General features: G+C 47.9%; 1 long non-coding RNA gene across 2 annotated transcripts; it reads left to right on the plus strand.

The window, feature by feature from the left end:
- The first annotated feature begins 552 nt into the window (after nt 1-552).
- LOC146054531 (uncharacterized) lies at nt 553-10,458 on the plus strand. Of its 2 annotated transcripts, none has more exons than XR_014468224.1 (3): nt 553-2,197; nt 2,290-2,463; nt 10,418-10,458. It is a non-coding gene; the product is annotated as an uncharacterized LOC146054531 (long non-coding RNA). The 2 variants fall into 2 exon arrangements; XR_014468223.1 differs by lacking the exon at nt 10,418-10,458 and adding an exon at nt 8,864-8,954 and having other exon boundaries at nt 554-2,197.
- Nucleotides 10,459-13,241: the final 2,783 nt, after the last annotated feature.

Consider the following 13,241-nt stretch of genomic DNA (forward strand, 5'->3'; position numbering starts at 1 on the left):
TGCGCGTCCCGTCCCCGCCGCTGCTGCTATGTGTAAGTACACTGCGCTCACCGCACACGCCGCCCGTCCCCGCCGCCGCTGCCCGCCCCCACTACCGCCGCTGGCCGCCCCGACCACCGCTGCCGCTGGCCGCCCCCACTACTCCCCCGGTGTCTGTATGCATATGCCTGTCAGGTGGCAGGCATATGCATACAGGGAGGTCGGACGTGATCGTATGTACAGACCGTCCGACCTCCCTAATCCGGTCCGATGCGCACGGGACCGCGCATCGGATCGGATCAAATGTCACATACCTACGATTTTGGGCCGATTTCATCCGATTATCGGCACAAAGTGCCGAAATCGGATGAAATCGTCCCAAAATCGCATAGTGTATGGGGGCCTTTACTCAGCATGGCGGATTGAGGCTGGCTATATGACGATACATCGGGAAATGTAGAAAAGTGCATCTGCCAATTGATAAATGCCTGTTCCACATGGCCAGACCAGGGTGCAGTGTGTGCTATGAACAAGGTCCTAAAGCTGAGGGGGCACCAGGCTGCCCTATGCTCACCGAGCATGGATGACTGGAACGCCATATGTCTTCCCCAGAAATATGGAGTTTGTGTCTGTGCAGAATATAGCAAATATTATGGCATCAGTGCCAGTTCTTCTGCACATGGGTCTTCTGTGCAGGCAGTAAAATATCTTACCATACCTCTTATTTCCCAGTACACATATTAGCACTGAATGCATCGCAGAGTAATGTTATGTTTATAAGGGTGGAACTACTGTGATTTCTTCCCCACAATAAGAACAAGTACTAATGCAGCCCTTGTATTTTATGTTTATTTAAACAAGGAAAGAAAGTTAGTTACCGATGGATGAAGCCCATCCTGTGGAAGTGCTGGAGACCGGACACGATCTCGGCAGCGAAGACTCTGTTAAAGAAGAAATGTATCAATATTGTAACATCCCAAATCAGCCGTAGTGTATGGGCAGGATAGAGAGATACAGTGTAGGATGGGGAATAGTGTAAAGGTGCCCATACACTAGTCCGAATTTGGCTACTTTTCACCTGATTCTGACGGATCGGGCTGAGAAATTGTGTAAAAGTGGCCAAATCGGGTGTGTTTGACATCTGATCCGATACGCGGTCCACTGTGCATCAGATCAAAGGTCGTACCTGCTGCATGTCCGACCTCCAACTAGGACCCACTGCGGGGAGCGGGGTCGCATGTGATACATCACATGTCAAAGGATCGTATGCGATACATCACATGCGATCCTCATGGGAAGGTTCCGGCCGAAGGGATTGGATGGCCATACTCTGCTGCAAGAAGAAGCGCATGGCCACCTCAAGAGCTATAGAAACGGCAAAAGAAAATACAGGTAGGATAAAGTCATAGTAGGAAAAGGCAAAGGGGTAGTTGTATGAGCAGTGATAAGGGAGGAGCAATGAGCCAGAGGAAAATTGGTCTATGGCAACCAATCCGCTACTCTGTATAATTTCATACTATGCAAATTACAGGCGTTAAGGTGCGTACACACGGTACGATTTATGTTCCGTATGATATTGTATACTATTTCCCAGGAAAGTCCCAGTGGTCAGAAGCATAAGATTTGTGCTTATAATAACGTACAATGTGCATAAGATATCACATACGATATGACGTCACAGCTATACTACACTATACATCTTATGCTTTCTAGCCAGAATTGAGTTGCATGTTCACCCGATCAGCTCCCTGCCAGACGACCGGTGGGAGCGTGCATCGTACGTCAGATAGTGCGTACACACGGGAAGATATAGTGCACTATCTAGCACGCTATTCACAACTAGCTAGCTAGATTGTGCACTATATCTTACCGTGTGTACGCACCTTTACTTCAGTGCTGATTGGTTGCCATGGGCCACTTCTCTTCTGGCTCACTTCCTTATCACTGCTTCATACCTATACCCCAAAGTGATGGGAGTCCAACAAGGAATAACATATATTGTACAGTGAATGTAAGTATGTGTGTTTGCTCATTTCCTAGACTGTAAGCTCCTATAGGATTTTGTCTTGCACACAATCACACAGTTATACACCAGATTATGCATAGATCTTACGTTGCAGCTGTAGACTCAAGACGCCCTCTTGATTGCAGCAGGTCGAATAAGTCTCCTCCGTTGGCGTAGTCCATGACGAATGCCAGGATGTTCTCGGTCTGGAAGGTCAGGAGGCCATGTACTAAGAAGGGGCTCCCAGATGTTGATTGTAGGGCCCTGGTCTCAATCCTTGTCTTCTTTTTTTCTCTCTCTGACAGTCCCTCGTTGTTCACGACCTTTATGGCGACATCCGTCTTGGTGGAGATCTCACGCGCCAGCAGGACCACTCCATAGCCGCCCTCTCCTAACTCACGGCTGATCTTGTACCTGTCCATGAAGAGAGGTTCCTCCTTGTCTGGTGGTGAGACGCTGCTTGGTCCTTGTGGAGTAAAGTAAGAGACATTATGAAATTATTGTTTAACAGCTAAAGACACAGTAATATGATGATAACTGAAGTGGGAATACTGGGACCACAACATAAAACACACTGTAGGGTTTTACAAAGCTGAATATACTTATAGCTAATCGGAAACGCCAGACATCATTGTACAGTAACCTCAAGCTCCTAACTACACTTTTAATGTACACAGTGGGGCAGATGTATGATGGAGGCAATAACATTTTTTAAATAATGGGTCTCGCTTCTCCTGCATAGCGTGGAGAAGCGGCCACCATTATGGGCAAATGTATTAATCCCCCCCAGGCGATAAGGAGAGCTGTTGTGCCCAGCTCCCCAGGCAGACCTGCACATGCGCATGTCTGGTCCGGCCTCTCTGCCCTTCCCCTGTCTGTTCCGGCCTCTCTGCCCTTACCCTGTCTGGTCCGGCCTCTCTGCCCTTCCCCTGTCTGGTCTGGCCTCTCTGCCCTTCTCCTGTCTGGTCCGGCCTCTCTGCCCTTCCCCTGTCTGGTCCGGCCTCTCTGCCTGGTCCTGCCTCTCTGCCCTTCCCCTGCCTGGTCCGGCCTCTCTGCCCTTCCCCTGTCTTTTCCGGCCTCTCTGCCCTTCCCCTGTCTGGTCCGGCCTCTCTGCCCTTCCCCTGTCTTTTCCGGCCTCTCTGCCCTTCCCCTGTCTTTTCCGGCCTCTCTGCCCTTCCCCTGTCTGGTCTGGCCTCTCTGCCCTTCCCCTGTCTGGTTCAGTCTCTCTGCTCTATCCCTGCGTGGTTTGGACTCTCAAGCTCTGTCTGATCCAGGCTCTCTGCCCTTCCCTTGTTAACAGCAGTGCATTAGCCCTTCCCTCTTCTTGTGTCGGCTTTCTGTCCTTCTACACCTACCACCAATGTTTTCTATGTGCCCTCAGACTTCAGACACAGTATTGCCCTGCACCTTAATCACTTTTGAGTTTAATAATTTTGTTGCGTAACTGAATAGTGCCTATTTGATATTGTAGGAATGGAGCATGTGCATTTATGTGTTTTAAGGAACTGGTAGTGATGCATTCTCATGCAAATTTAAGCAGGGAAATGATTGCTAGTGATCAAAAGGATTGCCTGGGATTCTAGTGACCAAGCCAATTCCTCTGAGCTAATCCTGTAGTTACTGGCCATACCGTTCTGACACTAATCACATCGCCTGTAGTACATTTGTAATGGCATTGAGCTACAATAGATGCCAACCATTACATTCGCCTGATGGGCCCTTCATGTCCAAGTTTGACACTGGATATAATGCGTTTTGTTGTCCTATTAACAGCCTGAAAGGGTTTGCATCTGTATTCCTATATGTGATATTCATGTTAACATACATTACTTTAGATTAAATATCTAATATTGTACCAAGTCCATAATTAAATGAAGGGAAAAAAACGCCATGACACCATGGGGGGAGGGGGGAGGGGGATTTACTAAGATGTGTATTCTATGGGCAACCAATCAGATCATGTCTTTTAGAGGATGCTAAATAAAGATGAAGTAGATTCTGATTGGTTGCCCATAGCAACATCACATGTGAAGTAGCATGCACATCTTAGTAAATTCCCCCCCATGAGTCATTACACCGGGTGACACCAGCCCTAGTGATAACTCTGGGGGAACATTCTCCAGTTGGCACCATGGCTGCCTTCCCCAGGGGGGTTGGGCTGTCACGTATAAATGCAGGCACCGCCATCCTGGGTATTACCACCTTTAGTGCCAGTAAACCTAGAGCTATTCTGTAAACCCCCTGATGTTTGGGTGTGGGGTTAATAAAGTAATAATCATAGTAATGTTAGGATTAGGCTAGGTAAAGGTAGAAGAACATTCATACTGTGTTTTCATTGTGTAAATGACACTGCGAATGCCGGCATATGCCTGTCACCAAACTGAGCTATACTGTAGGTTACAGCACCTTTGTAGTTGTGCACCTTTCTCCATAAATATTACAGTAGTTTTACTAATCCTTTTTTTTAAGACTGTCTTTATCTGAATAACTGTAGTAACCAATGAAGTGAATATAAATTACATATAAAACATTATTAAATTTTTTTTTATATAAACAATATTCAACTTTGCCAGTGTGAAAATGAGCTACAGTGCAAGGACATCCAACTACATTTCCGCTTACCTGGTCTTGGCTGATCTTCATCCGGGTCTTTAGCCTCGCTTGCCGCTCTCTTTCTTTCTTCCAGCGATTCCTCCTCTCTGGATTTTCTTGATGAAGTGTTGTTCACTGTCTTCTGGTCTTTCTCCTGCATCTTGCTGCTGGACTCCTCAGGTGCTTCCTTTTCAGGCTTTCTTGATGTCTCCTTCCTGCACCTCTTCTTTCCGGCCATCTTCTCTGTGTTCTGGTCTGTCTTCTGTATCTTGCCGCTGGGTTCCTCCTCAGGTGCTTCCTTTTCAGGCCTTCTTGAGGTCTCCTTCCTTCTCCTCTTCTTCCCGACCATCTCCTCCATCTTCTGATCCGGCTCCTGCATCTTCCGACGGGTACACCTGATCCAATATGTCAACTTACCTCTGCTGATCTGGCTCCTGCGTCTTCCGACGGGTACACCTGATCCAATTGGTTGGTTTACCTTTCCTGATCTGGCTCCTGCGTCTTCCGACGGGTACACCTGATCCAATTGGTCAATTTACCTTTCCTGATCTGGCTCCTGCGTCTTCCGACGGGTACACCTGATCCAATTGGTCAATTTACCTCTCCTGATCTGGCTCCTTCGTCTTCCGACGGGTACACCTGATCCAATTGGTCAATTTACCTTTCCTGATCTGGCTCCTGCGTCTTCCGACGGGTACACCTGATCCAATTGGTCAATTTACCTTTCCTGATCTGGCTCCTGCGTCTTCCGACGGGTACACCTGATCCAATTGGTCAATTTACCTTTCCTGATCTGGCTCCTGCGTCTTCCGACGGGTACACCTGATCCAATTGGTCAATTTACCTTTCCTGATCTGGCTCCTGCGTCTTCCGACGGGTACACCTGATCCAATTGGTCAATTTACCTTTCCTGATCTGGCTCCTGCGTCTTCCGACGGGTACACCTGATCCAATTGGTCAATTTACCTTTCCTGATCTGGCTCCTGCGTCTTCCGACGGGTACATCTGATCCAATGAGTCGACTTACCTCTCTTGGTCTGGCTCCTGCGTCTTCTGACGGGTACACCTGATCCAATAAGTCGATTTACTTCTCCTGATCTGGCTCCTGCGTCTTCAGACGGGCACACCTGATCCAATAAGTTTACTTACTTCTCCTGATCGGGCTCCTGCGTCTACTGACGGGTACACCTGATCCAATAAGTTTACTTACTTCTCCTGATCGGGCTCCTGCGTCTACTGACGGGTACACCTGATCCAATAAGTTTACTTACCTCTCCTGATTCGGCTCCTGCGTCTTACGACGGGTTCACCTGATCCAGTAATTGGCTTTCTGTCTCCTGAAATCGCTTTTTCTCCCCTTCTCAATCCTCTGCTTGGGCTCCTGCTTCCTCCTCTGATGCTGTCTGCTGCAGAGATGCCAGTTGGAAAATAACTGCCACTCTCAGCTATGAAAGTGTATAGCTTGGGTCATGTGACCAGCTTGCTGCTCTCCCATATACACTCTATAGTATCCATGCTAATGGGTCTAATTTTATTTTTAGGATTTCTAAGTTGCTATAACTTACCCTGTTAATGTTATTTGTGCCTAATTTCAGTGAAATCCTATGTACATGTTCCTCATTTATAATCTAACTGCAGGAAAGGAACATTAAATGTACATAAATGTATGGCTGTAACTATTTCACCAACATAATACAATAGAATACAGCCCTCTGGGGTAGTGATAATCAGGTGCCTATGTTTTTTCACTTTTAAATACATCTACTAAAATATCTGTTTTATAGGGATGGCCGTTGTTGCCATTGCCATCGATGGCAATTCTGCGGTATCCGGACTATTGTTAGACAGCACTTACATCGACAGCCATTACATCGACACCATTAGTTCGACAGCTCAATAGGTCGACATGGTTTTAGGTCGACATACCATTAGGTCGACATGTCATTAGGTCGACAGCTCATTAGGTCGACAGCTCATTAGGTCGACATGTTTTTAGGTCGACACTACCATTAGGTCGACATGTTTTTAGGTCGACACTACCATTAGGTCGACAGTGTCTATGTCGACAGTCAAAAGGTCGACATGGGTTTTTTCACTGTTTTTTGAGCCGACATGTGCCGACAGGCGGTATTTCATGCCCTACTATCCACTAGGGCGTGGTGGGAGAATAAAATAGTGTGCCGAGCGCAGCGGTACACTTCAAACTGTGTCCATGTCGACTGTGTCGACATTTCGGCCAAAAAAACAGTGAAAAAAACATGTCGACCTTTTGACTGTCGACATAGACACTGTCGACCTAATGGTAGTGTCGACCTAAAAACATGTCGACCTAATGAGCTGTCGACCTAATGAGCTGTCGACCTAATGACATGTCGACCTAAAACCATGTCGACCTATTGAGCTGTCGAACTAATAGTGTCGATGCAATGGCTGTCGATGTAAGTGCTGTCTAATATCCGTCCCAGACCCCAATTCTGCAACTGGCCGTCAATAGTGCTAAACTATGCAATGGATGTCCATCGATATTTTTACATATCGATGGTCATCCATTGTGTTTGATTGATTGGGCTGTAGGCCAATCAAAACACGGGGGACGGGGCTTCGCTGGTGTCGGGGGGCAGAGCTATGCTCTGTGTCCCGGGGCTTTGAAAAAATAAAGCAAACATCGTTTTACTGTTCCATCGATGGAGGGAAAGCATCTGGTTCTCCCCCATCGATGGCTAAAGTATTCGACATTGGCCATGAACCATCGATGATTTCGAATCATCGATCGTGAATGGCCATCCCTACTGTTTTACTTTTGTCTGTATTGACATGTGAGAGGGGAGTTAGGGATGGGAGTGGGGGAATAACAGATCCCCCAGCATGACCCCTTCCATCAGGTACAAGAGGATCTGCTCTTGGGCTTCCCCCTGTTTATGATTGTAGTCACCTGTGTTGAACTAGATAATTGATGAGAAAGCTGTTTCACTGCAGGTAACTGCACCTGGGAAGTCCGGGAGCAGAGCTTTCTGTACCTGATGGAAGGGTCCTATTGGACGGTCTGGGTACAAGTGTATAGTGTTCTTCCTGTAACTGGGAAAGTGCTGCTTAAGCGGATAGCCTTTGGTGACCAGTGAGCCAGTCAGAGGGCTTTGTGTCTGACTGAAGTGATTTGGCATAGATGGATTATTGAGAGATATTTTATATAACACATATAACACATCACCATCTCTACACTTAGGCCCTGATTCTGGTTGACTCGGTAAGCTGTGGGCCTGCCCCTGCCGAATCGCCACCGTATCACCTTGCAACCATGCGAGGGGAAGTGTCACTAATACACATACCCTCTCATGTGCCCGCAGCAGGAGAAATCATTTGATGATCAACGACCATCGAATGACTTATCCAGGCCACGCAAATATAAGTCAGTGGCCGGCCGAAACCAGGACGGACAGCTGACGTCATGTGACATCAGCCGTCCAACCCTGGCACACCACCTGCTGCACGCAATCCCATGGGGACGGACGGCCATGAAATGCTGAGCGTTCCCATGGTTGACACCCTACTCTGCTGCCCCACTCCCCTGGCCCACATTGGTCAGTTCGAACTGATCAGTCGCTGAGTTCAGTCGCCCAGGGACCCTGCACATGCGCATAATTCATTATGCGCATGCACAGAAAAAACCATCGCTGGACCACGTGGGGGTGCAAATGAACAATATGACCCCCTTACTGTAACATTAATTTCTTATAGAGGAGCATTGCTTCCCATTTCCAGTGCTTGGGACAAGCTAACGTCGCACAATTTACAGGTCTCCTCACAGAAACACAAGTGAAATCCTAAGAATCATCTGTAGATATTTTATAATGTGTCAGTGAGTAATGAATATGCCTGTGCTCCAGCAAGGACATATGGAAAACATGCACTGCCAGTGTATGCAGAGGACTGGATCTGAGAACACTATAGTAAAGGGATTGTGCGCCCCTCTGTCCCTGTTTCCCATTTCAGTTTGCACATATAAAATGCTGAAAGGGTGTTTCTTACAAAAATCCATGAAAAAAAGATGATAAATTGGTTAAAAATGTATTTAAAGCAGTTGGGAAGAGTGAGGTAGAAAGTATTTTTAAGTCCCAGATCTTAGTCACCTTTCTCTGATGGTGGCAATAAGTGAGTTTCTGTTGCCCCAATAATAGGTAATAGACAATCCACCTTATTGCTGCATGTTAGTAACTAGACCCCTAGGTTGTGCACTATAGTCAGTATTGTGTAACTAGTGCAGTAATAACCTTTATCTATGTTACCCAGGTCTACTCGAGTACAACGGGTGAGCAGCCGGCCACCTATGTGTACACCGAATATGTGCTGCACCTGGACCTGTTCTAGCATTATATCAGAGGTGAGTTGTTAGGTAACATATAGGTTTTCTGTGTCCTTCTTCCCTCCTGTCTCCTAACCCCTCACAGCCATTAACCTGGGGCAGATGGAGAGTGTGTGAGATCTGTAGAGAGAGAGATGGCGACCATGAGCACAGACAGATAAAGGGCCTTATTCAGTCCTGTTCGCTAAGCTACTTCCAGCCTAGCGAACAGGTAAGCGCCGGCTGTCGGACAGATCAAAAATAAATAGGAGCCGTCTGTGGCGGATATGATACTGAGACCTGCCAATGCAATGGTTAAGGAAGATCAGTCAAAGACAGAATGAAAATCAGTGACAACAATTGTTTCCCCACAAACAATACATTTTTATTTCGTTGATTTTCTTCTGCAAAAGTGTGTACCAGCCAGGATTATTGAGCCAGCAATTGGGGTGTTGCAGAGTCAGGGGGGGAATTCATGTGTTCTGTCTGCTGCCTGCTTATGCCGACAAGTGTGTCCAGTCTCTCTCTCTGCCCCAACTCTCTCTCTCTCTCTCTCTCTCTCTCTCTGGACGGGATGTACAAAGCATTGGCGGTACATCCCACTGACCATCGCATATGTAGATGATGTAGTTTGGAATGTCCATTCGGTTTCTTGCCTGCTCCCCCTAATAGCTCACTTCATCAGAGCATCAAGTGCTGTCACGCACCGGAGGATGTTTCTCCTCCATGAAAGTGGCATGGGCGTCTCTATGAAATGCTGGGCATTCCCATGGGAACGCAGCCAGGCCGATGCCTACTTGGGGTTCTCTATGCTTAACCATTGTTTCTGCCAGGGCTACACTATTCTTGCACCCATTAATAAGCAGTATGGGCCTTATTCTGGTTGGCTCGCAAAGCAGTGTTATTTTGCTTCTTTGTGAGCTTTGTAGCACCGCCCAAATGCCCACACCCCGCTATTCGCATATTTTCCCAAAATCATTCGATGGTCGATTCCTGAAGCGCTCACTCCCTGGTGACTTTATTTAGTGGCACCCTGCTCCGTGAACATTGTGGGCAGCTGACATTCGGTGACGTCTGCTGCCGGCCCCTGGAAGGTAAGTAGCCACCCCCGTTCTCATTCCTGGGTGCATCCAATATTTTTGCGAGTACGCCCAGGAAACCCTGTGAAGGCCCCTGCCCGCCTACTGTATGCCCATCCCGCTACGAGCACCTCGTAGACGATGCAAATCTCCGAGGACGCCCGCAGAGAAGAACGACTGATTAGATGTTTTCTTACAGTAAACAAATGTATTCTACAATTCTACTGTATTATGTTACAACCAATGAACATTCTTATTGTACTCTTAATTAATCACATTCAAATATCTGTACCATTTAATAACTCTCTATTCAACCTTTTGCTGTAACACCTAAGTGCTTAAATATCTATATTATTGCGCAATAATATGCAAACAAACTTACAAATCTTAAACTCTAAATAAGCGCTTTTGCCCTTTTTTTAGCCCTGACCCAATGTTCACAGTTCCGTAAAGCTGCAAGCAACTCCGAGTATGCTAAAGTGCAGATGAAGGTAAGTTTAAGGCTGTTCAACAGAGCTGTCACTTAAGTTTCTATGCTCCGCTCCACACAAGGTGAAATGGTTCTCCCAAATATATCATAGACCATGGATCTTCAATGGCCCCCCAGATGTTGTGAAACTACATGTTCCAACATGCATTGCCACATTTTTTTCCTATAAGAGCATGCCAAAACTGTCAGGGCATGCTGGGACATGTAGTTCCACAACATCTGGAGTGCCACAGGTTGAAGACCTGTGTCATAGACCATTGTAAGTCTCCGGCCTGTGCTGAGCACCCTAGGGCTAGCTAGACAGCATATGGCAAGGGTCCTAAAGCCGCCAGATTCCTGCTATGGTACCATAGACCCTGGCTGCTACAGGCATTTGCAATAGCATGATCAGAGACTATAAGCTGCTAATAAAATGTAGTATTATATGCAGTGGCGTAAGTTCGTCCCAGGCACCCGGAGGCAAGCAGAATGTTCGTGTGCCCCCCCCCCCCCCCCACACCACACCACCACACACACACACAGCGTGGAGAATAGAATTGACCCCGAAAAGGGAGGGCAAGTGAAAGAGTGTGTGGTCAGATAAGAGTGAGTGAGGGTGTCAGCAGTACCTGCTGCAGGGGGATGGGGGGCAGCTTCAGGAGGCTCCTGCGGGTGGACAGCTGGGAACTGCATATGCTGCCGTCGCCGCTGCTGCTTGTCAATCAGCGGTGGCCGGCAGCAGCAGACAGAAGCAGCGTGTTCAGAAGAGCAGGGAGAGCACATCGCCTGTGTCGGGCCTCCCCTGCTTTGCGATCCGCCAGTTCCGGCAAGCACCCATGGGCAACCTCCGACACCGGAAACGAATCCCCCGCACCTTGCATACAGCTCGCTCTCCACATCCTTGCATAATAAGGGAGCGGAGAACGGGGCACTGTATGCACTGCATAGTGCTGGGGATTTGCTTCCGGCATTGGGGTTTGCAGACGCCGCTGGCCTCACATAAAGCAGGAACCAGCGGATCACCGCTGACTTGCTGGTGTAGCTGCACGTGCATGCTGAAAGACAGGGGGGGGGGGAACCGCCACTGGTAGCCTAGCCAGGCACAGGTCATCCAGGCTACTGAATGCACTCACGCGGCACTGCGGGTGACGTCATCACCTCTCAGCACACCGCGCTGGAGCCGCCGGGCATCTATGCACTGCGTGCAGTAGCAGAGAGAAAGATAAGAGGAGAAGCGGGGCGAGCTGCTAGCCTAACATCCAGCGCAGCAGACGCCCGGCTAGCTACAGCGGTGAGCTTGCCGGGTTGGGGCACTCTAAGTTTATCCCATAAGCCTCCCATCAACCCCTTCTGGCCAGGAGCCCGGCGGCAAATGACTCCATTGCCTCCTGGAGTTCCGCCACTGATTATATGTATGTACGCCTGGTAGTAAATGTAATGGGAGTTGATGGAAACTTTTTCTCTCCCCCAGGTCTCTGGAGCGTGTACCCAGCCGATCCCATCATCGTACCACTTATGGTCTCTCCAGTTGTTTCCTTCCCAGGATTTCACCTTTCACCTGCAGGTGTCACCTCCGGTAAGCCGTTCCGATCTACTCACCAGTGTTTTTAGTGCATTTACAACCAATACGCAGCCATCAGCTTGGGTTACACTGCGCCAGTCTTCCCAGAATCCAGACACCGATTATACTTCATTGCCAGTATTAGTGTAAGGTCATTAGGCAATAAATGCGCCTTCTAGCACCTGAAATCTCCCTCTATTGTCTGATACTTGTGCAGTGTTCATGCCTCATACGCAGGAGTCTTCTCTAACTGTCCCTCTTTCTGTCTCTCAGGGAGCAGCAGGATGCTATGACACTTCTCTGGATCCTTCACAAGTTACAGACTATTATTTCAGTTTTTACCGACTCTGCGACTGACGCGCTCGTTGAACAGCTGGGAAAAAAAAACACATTTCTCCTTTTTTTTTTTTATTGGGCACAGAAAACGTGCCCGTGCCCCTCCCCATCCATGCCCCCGAGACTGCGGCAGCCGCGGGGTGACCCAAACTCCTCACTGGATGTTCAACACTGGACCAAACCAAGCAGCACTGGAATCAACTGGGCACAACTGGAAATCAGTAAACCATCACACTGGATACACAGGGAACGATCGCCACGCAAGAAAAATGTAATTTCCCTAGTCCAATAATGGGGAATGTAAAGGCTGAGGATGGGTGCAGCTTCTCCCCCCATGCTAATGATTTTCTGTATGTTACGTGTTATGTCTGATTCTGTTACAAACCTTCCCTCTATCTGTGACCCTCCCAATCCTTGATTGAAGTTACCAGGAAGACCCCATCTCCGATAGTTGTTAACCATCTCCGCAAGCTGTGTAGCTCAGCAGTCTGACCTGTTAGCTGCTGCCACTAAGCCAGAGGCTGCACAAGCCGTTTTACGTTACTGAGATATCTTTGTGCTCTATTGTATTTTATGTGAATCCTTTTTTTTTTTGGTTCTTGTTTGTTTTGTATTTAATTCTCTAACCACAAAAGTGCACTTAATCTTAACATGGCGTGAGGACCAATATTGTGCCTTGATAAGAAGGGGGGCAGTCATTAGTGCCAGATGGTGAATCTGCGCTCCCTAAACTGGGCACGCGGTGCGCCAGCGCTGTGCAAACAGATGAAGTGGTGACTTTATTATTAAGGACCCAGATACCAGACCCCCGATCGGTCTTTCTGACGCCATTTCTGCTCTTAATGTTACAATCCTGTAAGTATGGTTTTCTTACAGTTAAT

This window comes from Crinia signifera, unplaced genomic scaffold, assembly GCF_055691185.1.
Source record: "Crinia signifera unplaced genomic scaffold, ASM5569118v1 HAP2_SCAFFOLD_249, whole genome shotgun sequence".
Classification (NCBI taxonomy): domain Eukaryota; kingdom Metazoa; phylum Chordata; class Amphibia; order Anura; family Myobatrachidae; genus Crinia; species Crinia signifera.